This window comes from Magnolia sinica, chromosome 1, assembly GCF_029962835.1.
Source record: "Magnolia sinica isolate HGM2019 chromosome 1, MsV1, whole genome shotgun sequence".
In the NCBI taxonomy this organism is placed as follows: Eukaryota; Viridiplantae; Streptophyta; class Magnoliopsida; order Magnoliales; family Magnoliaceae; genus Magnolia; species Magnolia sinica.
This window is the reverse complement of record NC_080573.1, coordinates 70,083,954-70,097,419: the sequence shown is the minus strand read 5'-3', so window position 1 is coordinate 70,097,419 and position 13,466 is coordinate 70,083,954. Positions and strand designations below refer to the sequence as shown.

General features: G+C 35.1%; 1 long non-coding RNA gene across 2 annotated transcripts; it reads left to right on the top strand.

The window, feature by feature from the left end:
* Nucleotides 1-9,606: 9,606 nt before the first annotated feature.
* Nucleotides 9,607-12,509, top strand: LOC131250840 (uncharacterized). Of its 2 annotated transcripts, XR_009173474.1 has the most exons (4): nucleotides 9,607-10,865; nucleotides 11,442-11,617; nucleotides 11,723-12,370; nucleotides 12,464-12,509. It is a non-coding gene; the product is annotated as an uncharacterized LOC131250840 (long non-coding RNA). The 2 variants fall into 2 exon arrangements; XR_009173473.1 differs by having other exon boundaries at nucleotides 11,723-12,503.
* Nucleotides 12,510-13,466: the final 957 nt, after the last annotated feature.

Sequence of the window (13,466 nt, the reverse complement as noted above, 5' to 3'; positions counted from 1 at the left end):
TTAATTGTGTAAGCCCACAGACAAAGACACAATTGTAAAGTTTTTGGGTGAACCTGGGAAAACCTATTTTTAGTGAACGCTAATATCCCCTGTGTGAGGATATTATGAGTGGAGTAGCATTTTGTGTGGTTGTTGTTTAATAGTTGGTGAACACACAGGCAAACCATTATAATCCCTTGTGTTATGGTTGAGTGATTTATTCTTCTAATCTTTAATTATTCTTTTGTGGGATGTATGTATGGTGGTGAATGTTGTAATCATTTAATTCAAGCATTGTGAGAATGTTGTAATAGTTTAGAATTTATTTTCTACTATTTCTTTATCAGCTTGATATTTAATTTCTTTTGAAAGTTGTTCCAGCAAGGTTGCCCTGCCATTTTTATGGTGTATGGCTGTCCCTAGAACAATACATTTGTGATTCAATTTATTTTAATTCAGTTTGTATTTATTTCTGTATTCCTCTTCGATTTGAGATTTGATACAAAGATCTTTCTAGAAATAAGGTTGTCCTACCATAAACTCTGGTTTTTGGTGTAAGGTTGTCCTTAGAATAACATTTGTATCAACCTCTCAAGATCTGAATTTTGAGGCTATTTTTCTTTCCTGCATTGTGATTTATTTTGGCTATCATATTCTTTTTAATTCCGCTGTTATAAGTTTTATTTGGCATTGTCCTATTCACCCCCCCTCTAGGACATATAGCTTGGCCTTTTCAAGTGGTATCAGAGCCTAATAGCTCTTTTTTATTCTTGGATTTAATTCCTGAGCCAACGATTTAAGCTATTTAAGATGTCAAATTTTGATAGCCTTTCAGTCACAAGGCCTCCACCCTTTGATGGCTCCAACTATGCCTATTGGAAAGCCAGAATGAGGATCTTCCTCAAATCAATGGATGAAAATGTGTGGCAAGTCATAGTGACTGAATGGAATCCTCCTATCATGGAAGTTACTGGGGTTGATGGTTCAAAGTCTATGAAAGCCACACCATATTACCAATGGACCACTCTTCAGAAAAGTGAGAGTAGTGCAAATACTAAAGCACTAAATGCAATTACTTGCGCACTATCACCGGATGAGTTCAAAAGAATCATTTCCTGTGATACTACAAAGCAAGCTTGGGATATATTAGAAATGACACACGAGGGTACAACAATTGTCAAAAAATCTAAAGTCTAACTCCTCACAACCAGATTTGAAGAAATTCATATGGAGGAAAATGAAATGTTTATGGACTTTTACACTAGATTGAATGACATTGTAAACTCAATGTGGGGTCTTGGCGATAAAATCCCAGAAAGTAAAGTGTGTGCAAAAATATTACGCTCACTTCCTGAACGGTTCAATTCTAAAGTAACCGCGATCCAGGAACTTTGTGATACGGATAATATGAGGGTAGAAGAACTAGTTGGTTCTCTACAAACCTACGAGTTAAACATTAAAGCTCCTAAAGGTAAATCTATTGCACTAAAATCTTCTAAATGTAATTCAGAAGAAAATTCTGATTCAGAAGATGATATAGCTCTTTTAGCTAAGAAATTTTACAAGATTTTCAAAAGCAAGAAAAGGGTTGATTTTCAAAAAGCAAATGAGAAAAAGAAATTTAGACCCAAATCTCGAAAATCTTTGAAAGATAGTCAATGTTACAACTGTCAAGAATATGGGCACTTAGCAAATAGATGTCCTAAAAGGGACAAACCCAAGAAGAAGGGTATGTTGGCTACATAGGATGAATCATCTGATTCTGAAGGTTCTTCTGAATCAGAAGATTCTGAAACTGAGTCGGGCAATGAGGTTAAAGCTCTTATAACTCTAGCCAAATTCACATCTTCAGATAATGACTCTACAAGTGAAGAAAATCTGAATAGTGAATGTGAAAATGAAGATGATCTTCAAGATGCTTACAAGGCCCTATATAAGGAAAGTTGTAAAATTGCTGTCAAACTTAAACTTCAAAAAGAAAAGTTTTCTAAACTCAAAAATTATTTTGAATCACTTGTCTTAGAAAAATCACAAATTTCAGATTGTTTTGAAAAATCAAAATGCGATTTGGAATTCAAAAACTCCCTAATTATTGATTTAAAATCTGAAATTGAGAAACTTAAAACTGAAGTATCTTCTCTTCTGAGTTTAAAGGACACATGGAAATATGCCCAAGGTGATCCAAAGTTAGAGAAACTTTTATCCGGATCAAGAAAATGTGGCGATCGATCCAGGTTGGGCTATAATAAAAATCTACCTCCTAAACAAAAGTATACTCCTCCTATGTTTGTTAAAGGAGAGTCCTCAAACTCAAAAGGGAAAAGTACTTATCAAGATTTTTCTAGAAATTCAAAAACTTTTCAAAAACCTAGAAGCAGCCATGTCAACTTTAATCAGAAACGAAATCCACTAGCTGAAAAGATGGTTGATTTACTCAAGGAGCTCTTAAAATCTAACTCTACAGGTCATTCCTACAAATATACACAAAAGAAGACCAACTATGTACCTAAACCCAAAACAGTTATGAAATGGGTTCCTAAAGTCACATGCTTGGTTGCTCACACTGCTTTCAAAGAAACAAGTCATTCAAAGTGGTACCTAGACAGTGGATGCTCTAGGCATATGACAAGTGACAAAGCTTTATTCACGGATCTGAAAGATATGACTGATGGTTCAGTCACATTTGGTGATGGTAGCAACTGCAAGATTATAGGCCAAGGTACGGTTCAACTTTTTAATCTTCCTGTGTTTAAAAATGTTTTATACGTTAAAGGCTTAAAACATAACTTGCTTAGTATATCTTAAATATGTGATAATAACCATAATGTTCGGTTTTTTAATCAAAGCTATGAGATTCTAAACAATAAGGGTTCTGTAATATTAACTGGACGTAGAACGTCTGAAAATTGCTATATTATTAGCGAATCCAGCTCATCTAATTAAACATGTTACATGGTCCATACAGACGAGACTGATTTATGGAACAAACGTCTTGGACATGTACATTATCGAAATTTATATAGATTGAGCAAATGAGAACTTGTAAGAGGTTTACCCAAACTTTAGAATTTAGATAAAATATGTGGTGAGTGCCAGATAGGCAAACAAACAAAGAACTCACACAAAAAGGTGAATTCAAATACCACATCAAGACCACTCGAACTTCTCCACATGGATCTGATAGGACCTACTAGAACAGAAAGTCGTGGTGGGAAAAAGTATATCTTGGTAATAGTTGATGACTTTACCAGATTCACTTGGGTAGTCTTCTTAAGGGATAAATCTGAAACCCTTGAAGAAGTAAGAAAAGTTCTCAAAAGGATTCAAACTGAAAAATCTTCTCAAATTAGTAAAATTCATAGTGATCATGGATCTGAATTTGAGAATAGCAATTTTGAGAAGTTCTGTACCGACCAAGGAATTTACATGAATTCTCTGCTCCTAAAACTCCACAACAAAATGGAATTGTTGAAAGAAAGAATAGGGTGCTTCAAGAAATGGCTAATGTCATGTTGAATAGCATGAAGCTCTCTAAAAATCTTTGGGCTGAAGCAATCAACACAGCTTGCTATATTATTAACCGAGTCTACATTAGCAAAGATAAAAATAAAACGGCTTACGAATTGTGGTTCAATAAAAAGCCTAATGTTAAATACTTTCGAGTTTTTGGCAGCAAGTGCTATATTTTACGTGATCGTAAAAATTTGGGAAAATTCGATACGAAGAGTGATGAAGGTATTTTTCTAGGATATTCCTTAAACAGTCGAGCTTATAGGGTTCTGAACAAAAGGACTGGTGTGATTCAAGAATCCATTAATATTGTCATTGATGATCACTTAAACATGCCAATTTCTAATTCAGATAATGATGAAGTACTAATCATTGATAAACCCGATACTTCATCGAATCAGACTGATTCTGAGTTGAGGACTGTTAAAGATCATTCAACCACACAAATTCTTGGAAACCCTCTCACCGGTGTTCGCACCCGTAGACAACTTGAGGATATATGTAATTATGTATGTTTTACATCCCAAATTGAACCATCTAACGTAAAAGAAGCTCTTGCTGATGAAAATTGGATTGTTGCGATGCAAGAAGAACTCAACCAATTCGTAAGAAATGATGTTTGGTATCTCGTACCAAGACTTAAAGATAAACACATCATTGAAACAAAATGAATTTTCAAAAATAAGTCTGACGAGTGTGGAAATATAATTAGAAACAAGGCTAGACTAGTGGTACAAGGTTATAGTCAAATTGAAGGGATTGATTTTGATGAAACCTTTGCACCAGTAGCACGTCTTGAATCTATCAGACTATTTATATCCATTGCATGTTTTAAAAAGATAAAGATCTATCAGATGGATGTGAAAAACGCTTTTCTAAATGGCGATTTACATGAAGAAGTCTATTTTGAACAGCCAATGGGTTTTGAAGATTTCAAAAATACTGATCATGTATATCGGCTTAAAAAGGCACTTTATGGATTAAAACAAGCACCTAGGGCATGGTATGAGAAACTAACGAAATTTCTTTTAAGTCATAATTTTCAAATGGGATCTGTCGATAAAACTCTGTTTGTTAAGAAACATAATGATCATATCTTAATGGTACAGATTTATGTTGATGATATCATTTATGGATCAACTTGTACTGACTTGACTACTGAGTTTGCAGATTTGATGAAATCACAGTTCGAAATGAGCATGGTTGGGGAATTGACTTATTTCCTTGGATTGCAAGTAAAGCAACAACCTGAAGGAATATTCATTTCTCAATCTAAGTATACTTTGAATCTAATCAAGAGATTTGGATTTGAGAATGGCAAGAATTTCGATACTCCTATGAGTACTACCCTGAAACTATCAAAAGACTCTAATGGTAAAAATGTTGACTCAAAACTTTATCGGAGTATGATTGGTAGTTTGTTATATTTAACTACTAGTAGACCTGATATTTCTCTAAGTGTTGGTATTTGCGCAAGATATCAATCTGATCCAATAGAATCTCACTTGATTGCTGTCAAGCGAATTATTAGATATGTCGCAAGTACTGTAAATCTCGGTCTCTGGTATCCTCATGAGACTAGTGTCCAATTAGCTGGGTACTCGGATGCTGACTGGGCTGGCAATCTAGATGATAGAAAATCAACTAGTGGTGGTTGTTTTTACATTGAAAATTGTCTAGTTTCCTGGTTTAGTAAGAAACAAAATTCTATATCACTTTCAACAGCTGAAGCTGAGTATATCGTAGTCGGTAATGCATGTACACAGCTTGTTTGGATGCAACGAATGCTAAGTGATTATGGAATTAAACAGGATTCTATGTTATTACATTGTGATAATTATAATGCGATAAATATTTCAAAAAATCCTATTCAGCATTCTCGTACTAAGCACATTGACATTAGATTTCATTATATAAGGGAATTAGTAGAAGAAAACGTTATATCTCTAGAATATATTTCTACTGAAGATCAACGAGCTGACATTTTCACAAAACCTCTCGATAAAAGCAGGTTCAAAAAGATAAAATTTGATCTTGGCATGTGCATTTTAAATTGATTATTTATGCCTACTTGTATTATAGTGTATATATTTGCTAGATTGAATTCCAATTTTTGTAGAATTTACAAGAAATTTGAATTTTTGGGGTTTCTTCGACCAGTCGAGAGTATACACGACCAGTCGTCCTACGACCGGTCGTAGATACCCACGACCAGTCGTAGAACTCGGGTTTCACTTAAAATTGAGGATTTTTGCTTTCTTCCTCATTTCATCTTTCTTCTCCTTGGAGCCGTGCTTCGACTTGTCGAACCCATCCTTCAAGTTCTTTAAGGTTAGTGTTCCAAATCAGTTTTACTTGCAGATTTGTGTCTAGATTGTTTCCTTCTCTAGCTTGAAGCTTTCTATTTTGGATTTCATTAAGATTTGGGGTTTGAATTTTGAAAAATCTGTTTTGTGTAAACCCACTTCTCAATCCTTTGCAACTTCTTTATTCCTTGAAATCCTTGTTGCAAATGGCTTCTAGAGGTAGAAAAACTACTTCCCGTGGTCCTTCTTCTTCCTCCAGATCGACCACTATCTCTAAACGTCATCTTCTTGTTCCCAATAATGATCCATCATATGTTAGGGACATTAGATCACGTAATGTTATTGTTGAACATCCCGTTGATGTTAATCATATTGCACCTTTTGACATCCTTCCTATGCTTGAAGCTGTAGGTTGGGTTAACTTATTACATTGGGGTGGGCCTGTATACCGGTCCATTGCCCAATCCATGTTTACATGTATTAGTGCTTTCTCACAGGATAATTTAACTTTTCAAATATCTACTAGAGAAGGGCCTTTTGACGTTGATCGTCATTTAATTTCAGCCCTTATGGATATTCTTGTGAATGATGAGGGTATTCCTATCCATAACTTAACTGATAAACCCTCAATGTTTGAAAAATGCATGCTCACTAGAGACTTGTGCAACATGGATGTTCAATGGACTCAAAAAGGGAATGCGCTCCCCGCAAGGTATTCGTTACCCAAGTACAGAATTCTCCACAGAATCTTTATGTCTAATTTGTATCCTCGTTCGGGTAATAAATCTGACTTGACTTCGTTTATGGTTCGTGTTATCCATGCTATTTCCAATGGTACTCAGATTTGTTTGCCATCCTTAATCTGTCATTTCATTCTTCAGTTTCGACTCCATCCTTGTCATAGTGACATTCCATTTGCCTATTTAATGACTGTATTGGCTACACATATGTTAGTCGATATGCCGATTGATGAGGCACCTATCCATCATCTGATTTTCAATAATACTAATATCAATAAGATGAAGCTGGATCTACTTCCTGAACAAGGTGGTGGTGGTGATGGTGGTCATGAAGAAGCTGGTGATGACATTAATATGAATGACATTTTTGAGGAACTAGATTCTGACTCAGCAAATGATCCAGATTTTGTACCATCTGATGTTGATGCACGTCTGAGTGCATTAGAGGGTAAAGTTAAGAATATAAATGTAAAGTTGGAAAACATGTCTGTTGCTCATGATTTACAATTCAAGTACATGCGCAAATATCTTAGGCACTTGAACAAAGGCATGCACCAACTTGATCCCTTTATTCCTGCTCCATCATCTGGTTCTGGTTCTGAGTAGTTTTTATGAGACTTCTGGTCTGTAATAACTTTATTACTTAGCACTTGATTGACTGATTTTGAGTTGGATATTATCTATGTTTTATGCTGGATATTTATTCTATGTGAAGCTATGCTCTTTTGCTATAATCTCTTATCTCCTCATGTTTACTCTCATATATTCCTTTATTTAGTTCTCCTTTGTCATATTGTGACAAAAAGGGGGAGAATGGTTTGTTCTTAATGTGATTGTGAGAGGAGTAGCATTGATTATGTTACTCAGGGGGAGTGGGGGAGTATGTTTGAGTATGTTTGAGTATGTTTGAGCTTGTTGAATGAAACTGGTTGTATGTTGAATATTGAATATTGATTTGCAGGTATTAACCAGTTGTTTTACTTTATGAGTTGTTTTACTTTTGTTTATCTTGGTTATGTGTTTTGTCACTAATTTGACAAAGGGGGAGATTGTAAGTGCTATAGTTTATATCCCTGTCTGTTGTCAAATTTGTGGTGCCAAAATCACTGTTATGTTATATATAACTTGCATAAGTGAAGCTCTCTTAAGGATCAACATTCATGAACAAGCTAAGCTCATAACAAGCAAAGCTCACAAGTACAAGGATCAATCTTGAATGCAAGAACTGCTCACAAGATAAGACTTAAGCTGCAAGACTTCAAGAAGAGTACAAGGCAGTTTGTAAAGAACTTAAGACTCTTTTAAGATTGAGCTACATTAAGATTTCAACTACATCAAGACTTCAAGGCTCATACTTCAAGGTCACTTGTTCCTAATGTTTCAATGTCCATACTTCATGGTTGAGGTTTGACTGACCATATGTTGACCTTAGAAGTAGGTCATTTCGGATACATAAACCGAATGTTTATTTTACATGTGATTGGTCTGTTCTTCGACTAGTCTTAGGTCTTCTTGGACTAGTCCCAGACTTGCTTCGACCAGTCTAAGAAATTCCCCGATCAGTCGTGAGTTTGTTACAAATTCCGGATAAAATCTGTTAGGCTTCGACTAGTCCAGGAATTTGTTCGACCAGTCGTAGGAACAGTGTCGAACATCTTCGACTCAAATTCCAGCGATGGTTTATAGTTTCTTCGACCAGTCGAAGGAAACCTACGACCAGTCGTAGGTGACCTACGACCAGTCGAAGGTGACCTTCGACCAGTTGTAGAACAGTCAGAGCATATCCCGCCGAATTTTTTAAATATCTGTTGTTGCTTCGACTAGTCGAAGAGCTCCCTAGACCAGTCGAAGACACGATCTGCTCACCTATAAATAGTGCACGAATCTCAGAAGAAATCGTCGAATTAATTAATCTATTCAAGCCAATCTTCGTCGAACTTCTGAGAGATAATTCTGTGCTCCATCTAAGCTAAGTGTGCTTATTTAGTATTCTCTTTCCTTAGCTTTATTTTAATTGATTTTATTTCTGCTATTCCAATCTGATTTGATAAGAGGAATTGTTATTCCCTTTCTTTGGAATCAAAATCAATTAAGGCAAGCCCTGTTAGGTTTAATTTAAAATTTATTAGAATTAGAACCATTGTAATTGAGTACTGGACATTGAACTTGGACATTCAATCATCTACTCTGATTTGGTTCTACCGGGCTGCTACAACGAAGGAGATAATCAGGTATTTTACATTTAATTGTAAATTCGTTTCTGTTTTGGTTTCTTTCAAGATTTGCCAGAAAAATCTTGTTGTATTGGTTATCTGAGGAGAGCCAGGAAAACTCAGAAGTGGGGTTTTTTTAAATTGTGTAAGCCGACAGACAAAGACACAATTGTAAAGGTTTTGGGTGAACCTGGGAAAACCTATTTTTAATGAACGCTAATATCCCCTGTGTGAGGATATTGGGAGTGGAGTAGCATTTTGTGTGGCTGTTGTTTAACAGTTGGTGAACACATAGGCGAACCACTATAATCCCTTGTGTTATGGTTGAGTGATTTATTCTTCTAATCTTTAATTATTCTTTTGTGGGATGTATGTATGGTGGTGAATGTTGTAATCATTTAATTCAAGCATTGTGAGAATGTTGTAATAGTTTAGAATTTATTTTCTGCTATTTCTTTATTAGCTTGATATTTAATTTCTTTTGAAAGTTGTTCCAGCAAGGTTGCCCTGCCATTTTTATGGTGTATGGCTATCCCTAGAACAATACATTTGTGATTCAATTTATTTTAATTCAGTTTGTATTTATTTCTGTATTCCTCTTCGATTTGAGATTTGATACAAAGATCTTTCTAGAAATAAGGTTGTCCTACCATAAACTCTGGTTTTTGGTGTAAGGTTGTCCTTGGAATAACATTTGTATCAACCTCTCAAGATCTGAATTTTGAGGCTATTTTTCTTTCCTGCATTGTGATTTATTTTGGCTATCATATTCTTTTTAATTCCGCTGTTATAAGTTTTATTTGGCATTGTCCTATTCACCCCCCCTCTAGGACATATAGCTTGGCCTTTTTAGCCAAGTTAACCAATAAATCCCCTGTTGCATTAGCCTCTGATACATTTATCAGATCAACCAATGGATTTCCTATGTGGGGCCCAAGTGGTCACAATGACTGTTGGATTGGATGGCTCCACCATCGATCATGAATGGCCCAAGATGTACCCTTACTGGATGATTATGTCCATTTGAATATAGGACTGTAAAATGGAAATAATGAGCATTTTTCAGGACTTAAATGGCCTGTGATCATTGGTGAGCCCTTGGGTCCCATGTAGGGATTTGCATCCTGATAATAAGGCAAGAAGAATTCTCATTGCTCCTGTTTCTATTATTTCTAGATTTTCTTTCTTTCTTGATTTTTGTAGGCATTTTTTTTTTTTTGGTTTTCTAATAAGGTTGCTTTCTTTTATGCACAACTCCAATAATAACTTTGTGCTCGAGCTGGACTTTTTACCCTTCACTGATTCTCTTTTCCTTAGCCTACTCTGTTAAAATCCATTGGCAATGGTGTAGAGTTCCTAAATCAGCACATTTCTTTGAAAATGTTTCATGACAGGGAGAGCTTGTGTTGTTTGTGTTGTTTTCTATGACATATATACAAGGAATAGATTATAAATTGGCAAAATGGGAGCCTTCATATCAAGATTGACACTCTCTTTATTCATTTGCTAGCCTTTTTATTATGCTTTCATTTTTTATTTTTATTTTTTGTCTTAACTCTCTCTTAGTATTGGAAAAAAATGCGTAGGAGTTGTTTGTTAAAACCTTAAAGAAATGTGATTTGGTGGAGAATGGTATGCTTTTAGTTTGGTTCTACTCTCTCTCTCTCTCTAACTTCTTGAAATGCAGAAAAAGCAATGGATGATGATCTGTCTTGGTTGAATGGTTTGAGCCATGAAACCAATGAATGATGTTCAGGAACCCATAAATAGTTGGTTATGGACATTGATTCTGTTTTTTCCTCTGTATTGGGCAGGAATACTTGCTAATGTTTCAGAGGCTTGCAAGCAAGATCTTGACTTTATGTGTCCCAACCATTGCAGTAATTCGATGAATTTCTATATAGGAGATAAATTACAATTGTTATTTCTAGCTGACTCCAATTCTAACATGTTTCCAAGTTTAAATGATTGCATTTATTTCATAATCTTGGAATTAGTTTCTAATACAAGGTGACTGTCCAAATAGAGGACATGCAGTTGGCGCGGGCTGCATTTTTGCATTGGCACATGACTATCGGCTCATGGCCTCTAACTATGGTTATATTTTCATGAATGAGGTAACGATTAAAATCACCAAGGGTGCATTTGGATGTGTAATTGAATTGAATTGCAATAACTATTGAATACGTTCTTTCATGACCAAATTGCAATTACATTTTATTTTTTTAAAGTCACTGCAATTGCAATTTGGAGCCTAGTTATCAATACTTGGGAAGGTATATGCAATTCAAAAGTTAAAAAATAACTGAAGTTTAATTTTCATATCCGCCAAATTTCTTTGATGTGTTTGGCTGGTACTATTTATATTTCTTAGTTTAGACATTACCTGATTTTTAAAAAGTCATGTTTAATTTACATTTTTTTGGCCTAAAGAATTTAAACATAAATTAAGACATTTCCTAAGTTTTTGTATCAACTAAACAAAATTAATTCTTCATCAATAAATATTACAAGCCCTTTAGCATCCATTTCGAATGGTATACATACTCGTTGTGGAAACTAGAAAATCTTTGTTTGGAATTCAATTCACTTGTGCATCTAAAAGCAGCCTAAATTAGCTGAACTCAGTTAGGAAATAGACATGGATACTCTCATTTCTTATTTCCTTCTTTCTGATAACATCGTCAATGTAGGTTGATTTTGGGTTGCCATTGACACTGGGGAATGTGACTGTTCTCCAACTCAAGCTAAAGTGAGGAAGACATTTTATACAAATGTTCCTGATGAATATATGCAAGCTGTTGAAGATATGGTTGTCCCAAGGACTGAATTTGGTAATGCATCAGAGAAAGAGCAATACCATGTGAAGGTATTATTTTAGCCTCTGTGGCTACTTTGTTACTAGTTTCCATTGAATAGATGAAGTTGTAATGCTCAAAGTTTTTTTTTAAATTAATTTATTTATTTAATGTAGGTGTTTGACAAACATGGAGTGACTCTTTCATGCAAATGTTCTACAATAGAAGATGGTGGAAAACTTAAGCTTCGTAAGGCAAGTATTACGCCTTCCTCTAGTTAATATTCATAACTAGATGCTACTAGTAAAATGCATGTGCGTTGCATTTAGGAAATAATTCAAAGTATGCAAAAGAACAATAAAATCACGGATCGCTCCATGATTTATATGATCAAGGTTAATCTGTGTATGTTGATTGCTCTCTGGGGACCAAAATGTGTCCAGAAATGGATCCATCCACACATGAGTGAACCATTGTTCTGTCCATTGGAATGTTTACATGTCAAAAATCTAGCTCATTCATCAGGTAGTGTACACTTTGCACATGCCCTGGGCCAAAAACTGATGTTGGTCTGCTAATCAAGGAAAATTATGCTTCTATGAGAAAAATCCTAGTACACTGCACATATACTCAGGCCAAAGATCATGTTGCTCCTTTGTGATAAATGGGTTGGGAATCTTAGAATCGGATTTTTGTGAAGGTTTTACCATTACAACTGAAATGCAGGTAAGATTCTCACATGCTTGTGTAATTAGTGAATGTAGGGGTGTCTGCAATTAGCATGAAACAGAATTTCTAGACGAAACAGATCTTTTCCATAAAGAGTAATCATATACAAAATTTTGGATTCTTAGGTTGTTATTTAGTCTGGTACATGTTACAGGTTGAACTAATCACAAAGCAGCATTTCATCGCAGATACATTATGCCTCAATAAGGATTTCCACCTGAAGCTGACACTATTATGTCTTCAATATGAACCTCAATAAGGATCATATTGGAGACAGGTTCTTGATTGGTGCAGTTTGGCACAATAGATTTAAGGTTTTCAATGGTAAAACATTTCCAAAAATTGTTTGTTGGAGAAAAAATTCTCAAATTTTTGGTGATTAGTTGTCGCCATCTGGAACAATGTCACATACTTCTGAAATTTGACCTTTGTTATTATGTTTTTTGACTGATTTAGGCAGTAGCAATGGGCTTCTAACTCATGGCAGCAAGCTTTAATCTTCCAGGCTCTGGAGCTTTATATCTATTTGTTGGTGGGATGCTACTGTGAGTAATAACACCCTAGCCTAGAGATTTGATGATCTTGAAGATGAACATAGAACTAGAATAAGCTTGTAAATATTTAGAAATTGACACCAAATCTTTGAATCTAGCGTACATTTGGAAAAGGCTATTCATACCATTTTTATGGAAGAAGCAAATTTCTCTTTCTCAATGGCAAAATACCTTAGAAGGGTGGGAGTTCTTTATTGGGGGCGCTTTACAGGGATCCCAAACAGGGAAGTTTCATGTTGGTGACAAACAAGGAACTCGACATCTAAAATGATATTTAAAATCCTGCCAAAGTATAATTTACTAAAATACCTTTAAAATAGTAAGGCCCTGTTTAGTAGAAACCTAAAAATGAGCTCATCTCATGTTAGTCAATTGTAATTTTGTATTAGAGATCTTAATCTCTAATGTATTAGGGATCAAGATCTCTAATACACGCTTACTGTTAAAGAAATGAGATGAATTCATTTTTAGGCATCTACCAAACAAGGCCTAATATATAACCATTATAGTTCAACATGCCCTTAGAACACACGTAAGTCATAATGCTCCTAGCTGCATTTAGACATTTAATTTTAAACAGTCCAATCCATTGATCTACACTTTCATTAGATCCAAAGCACATTTCACATATCATGGG